Consider the following 4,562-nt stretch of genomic DNA (forward strand, 5'->3'; position numbering starts at 1 on the left):
AGGCCATGGTGAGGGCATTTTTGGAGTAGATCCTTGAATCTCTCCATATGTTTGAAAAAGGACCCACTAGGTTTTTGCCTAAACTGAAGGATATCACTTCAAAGCTTATTAGTCTTGTGAGTTGGAAAAAATTTCTTGAGGAAGGCAACTGTGAATTTCTCCCATGTGGTTATGGAATTTGTAGGTAATCCATACAACCACTTCTTAGTTTGGTCTTTTAATGCAAAAGTGATTAACCTCAGCTTAATAGCATCATCAAAAAACGGTTGGATCTTAATTAGAACACATACCTCTTCAAATTCCCTTAGAATTAGGTATGCATCCTCAGAGGTCAGCCCATGGAAGTGGGTCAATATAGTGATGTATTGAGATTTGAGCTCAAAATTATTGCCTTGGGCTTACGGTAGAATTATGCAGGAAGGTTGGACTATTCTAGCAGGGTAGAACCTATCTTTCAGAGATTTAGGTGGAGGGTTTTGTTGTTGATCTCCCATATTGAAAGGTTTTAAAGAGAGCAAATATAGCGTCACTACTTGTTGGATCTCTTCTTTTTAACCGATTCTTAGTATTACGTACCCACCTAACACTCATGCAACAGAAAACTACCCACAACTAGAGTAAGCCAAGCACAAAAGAATGGAAAGAAAAACTTCTTTTATTTATTTATTTATTTTTTTTTTAGCTTATTGACAGGGATCCAGGGTTGCTCAGGTTAATTCCTATGGTACTGCTACAGGGCGACAATTGTCTTTATCATACTGCGAGGCTTGGCGACCTCCACTGATACAATTAGTATTGCAGGTTGTTCTTCTCAGGAATTCAATAAAAGAAAAACAAAAACAAAGCAAATCAAACAAACTACTTTGATTTACCAAAAGAAAGCGTAAAAAAACATGAAACTATCTCCCCGGCAATGGTGTCAAAAACTTATTATGATTTAAAATGTAACCGCAAGCGTAAGGAGAAGTGTAGCTACGAGTCAGGGAGAGCAACCACTTTATTTTTGGCTTCTTTTAATAATGTGAAAGTGAACTGATTAATGGTTGTGATCTAATTCTAACTACCGTCCTAAACATATGTATCTAAAATAACATCCTAACCATTCATCATCTAAAAATTTAAATACGCAAGCCACGCAATTAAAATTAAATAAATAAATAATTGAAAATAAAAAACCCACGTAATTAAAAAGCAATGAAAGGAAAAAATGTTAAAATAAAAATAAAGTGAAAGAAATGAGATAATGCTAGAGAGAGGCTCACAAGTAGGTTTCTCTACTTAACCCAAGGGATGCATCATAATATGAACTTCCCTACTTGGCCAGAGAGTCACTCTTACAAGGGCTACTCTACTTGACTTTGGGGAAAGGGAGGCAATTAAAATAAAAACAATAAAATGATGGTTCTATGGCTAGAAGGGGCAAAGCCAACACATACACTAGCCATGAACCTTGGGGGAAAGGAAAGCAATAATGTAACGACTGAAATTAAAATCTTAAATTAAAAAAGAAAGGGTAGTTAGAAGAGGGAATGAGAGGGGGAAAGAAGACTATTGAAGAAACCTATCTACCTGAATCAACGTTTGAACTTGAAAGCTTGGACGATTTGAGATACTGCCAACCCTAAAAACCAGATCTAGAATGAAGCAAATATAAAATTTTTAAACCTGGAGAAAACAAATATTGAAAAAAAAAAAACTAAACATAAAAAAGAGATGCTCCACAGCTCATGATCTTGTCACCTAGATCTAAGCCTAGAACTATGACTTAAAAATTATAACTCAATTGCATAAATCATAAACATAAAAGGTTGAATAAAAATAAAAGAGTGTTTGCATTAATTAAAATAAAAAAGCTATTACAAAAGTGATTAAAGCAAAAACAAAGAAGAACTAAAACTAGAGAGAGAGAGAGAGAGAGAGAGAGAGAGAGAGAGAGAGAGAGAGAGAGAGAACAACTGAAAAAAAAAACCTTAGAAGAAGAATGAAGTGTCCCCTTTCCTCTTACATGAGTTTTATTTATAAGGAATGGGGAGGTAGGGTAACAAATTTCTCTTTCCTAAAAGGGAGAAACCCACAATTGGTAGGTGAGATCTTTTGAGACCAAAAGTGGTAAGGTGGAGGAGAGAGAAGAGAGAAGAGAGAAGAGAGAAATAAACTTGGAGAAATTTTGTGCATCCCCTGTTGGCTGATTTTTCTTTTTCTTGGATGATTTTCTTTCTTGCTTTGTGCGATTTGGACAATCTTCTAGTGATGATGTGGAGGAGAGAGAAGATTTGGACAAGATTTATTTATTTATTTATTTATTTTCCTCTTCTTGCGCAAGAAACCCCTCCCACGATTTTTCTTGCTTTGAAGATGGACAATCTTCTAATTTGATGTGAAAATCTCCTTCTTGTCCTTAGTGCTTAAGTGAGTGAAAAGCAGGAAATCTTCAACAAAATTCTCCAAAAAAAAGACAACCATGAGATTTAAAATTAAGACCTCTTGGTAAGATAGGAAATTTTGCATACCATAGTTCACAAACTACACTTGGTAGTTGTTGTTGGAGAAATATGACGCCCGATAATATTTAAGGCCTTTAAAATACAAAACCTGCAAAAAGAAAGTAAAACCCAAGGTAGCTCAATTCTAAATATGTAAAATGCCTACTTTACTACCTAAGATTTCGCACATAAATGTGCTCATCATGGAACAAGAACATGAATATCGGAAAAAAAAGGCGCCTAAACATAGATCCCTATGAAATGATTGGTCTGCCTTCTATGAGAGATGAAAACCCATCCATGAGGGCTCTCATTGGCCCCTATACTGGTCCAGGGATAGTGCTCCCAGATAGAAAGCTTTACACCCCTAAAATTGTGAGGCTTAAAAAAAGGGTATTTCTAGACTTCACTATGCCTAATGAACTATAATGCTTCACTATTTGCATGTTGAGATTACATGGGTTAATTCATGTGATAGAGGATCATATATACATCTCAATAGCCAAATATAGTCCAATGTAAGCAAGTAAAGTTGCTCCAACTTTGATTCAAAGTTTTAGTAAAATTTCTTAAATACCACTATTTTGACATAAATTTAAAATACAAAATGACATTTTCTTTAATTTTAGCTAGTTCTTTTGTTCATACTGAAATTGTACTAATGAGATGCATGCTTGTTCCTTTATCACATGGACTAATCCCATACACTATAAATGTGATAAATAGTGGAACATTATACCTCACTATGCATAGTAATGAGAAAAATATTACTTTTCATGCTGTGATGCCATTTTAACGGTTGAGATCTGCATATTTTGGAAAGCAAAAATCTCACAAGTTCAGAAGTGAAGTTAAAAGAGTTTGGGGAAGGGAATGAAAGTACTTTTCAGTGGGGACGTTTGGCTTGAAGTAAAGTTGATGTAAATGTACAATCACGTGTACTGATTTTACTTTCATTTTTAATTTTTAGCATAGGGCCCTTGACAGAAAAGAAAGATAAAGACTTCCAAGTTCCACAACTAAGGTTCAGGCTAAGGAGTGGAATCATTTAATGAGTCTAGTTGGGCAGAGAAGGACAAGCCAGCTTATAAAAGACCCACATGCGGGAAGCATTATACTCTTATCGGCTGGTTTTTGGACCCAGAGAGAAGGGAAAAGAAAGAGAGGGAGGACATTGGAATTAATGTGTGATAGTGTAATATGTGGTGGCTAAAAGCCTAAAACCACAAACTCAAAATATCCCAACTATAATTATTGGTTGCAACAAGAGTCGTAAGTTGACCGAGAAGCTTATGCATTTAATGTTTAAAAACTTAGCATCAAGTAAAAAGTTTGTCTTTATTGTATTGGATTCAAATTATCTTAAAAATCGGTTAGAATTGGTTGGACTTGATGATTCGGGATTTGGGTAAAATTCATTTTTAGAAGTCAGTCGTTAAAATGAGGGGTGCTTAAATCCTTATATATTTTTACATCGGGTCATTCACACTCGATGTGAGATAATTGCTTTCGCATAGAATCATAATGTGTCTGATTTTTGAATCTTGGTCGTGCCCTCTATGTCCAGACATAGACTGCATGAAAAGACCACCCTACCCTTATGTGGTCGTTGTAGTTACCTGCTCTCTCATTGGCTTGCGCACTAGCATAGAAGCCACACGACCGATTAAGGTTTTTTTTTTTTAATTAAAGGAGAGAGGATGTAGATTTCTTGCGCATTGATCTGTATTTATGATACTTAAGATCAACATGCATTTAACATCCTTTTATAATATGAAAAGTACTGATACAAGGCATGCTTATGGATGGATGAAAATGTCATTGGGTGCCGTTAACAGTTTATGGTTATGCACATGGTTGATTAATGAATGCTGGTCCCTGCTTCAGACAAAGCTAAAAGTCCATCTAAGACGGAAGACTTTAACACGCACACATATACTATATTGTGTTAAAATGATTCTGTTTGAAATTATAGAATTTTGGGTTTGGTAAGGTTCTATATCTCATTTTGCAATTTTATTATGTGGGAGAAAGTACACTACTTGATAGTGTTGCATATGCTTAAACATACGGCATCTT

The 4,562-nt window shown here is 35.2% G+C and overlaps 1 non-coding gene across 1 annotated transcript; it reads left to right on the forward strand.

The window, feature by feature from the left end:
- On the forward strand, positions 1–107 carry LOC122080466. Its single transcript, XR_006140760.1, has one exon. It is a non-coding gene; the product is annotated as a small nucleolar RNA R71 (small nucleolar RNA).
- Positions 108–4,562: the final 4,455 nt, after the last annotated feature.

The sequence above is a fragment of the Macadamia integrifolia genome, chromosome 5 (assembly GCF_013358625.1).
Source record: "Macadamia integrifolia cultivar HAES 741 chromosome 5, SCU_Mint_v3, whole genome shotgun sequence".
Taxonomy (NCBI): Eukaryota; Viridiplantae; Streptophyta; class Magnoliopsida; order Proteales; family Proteaceae; genus Macadamia; species Macadamia integrifolia.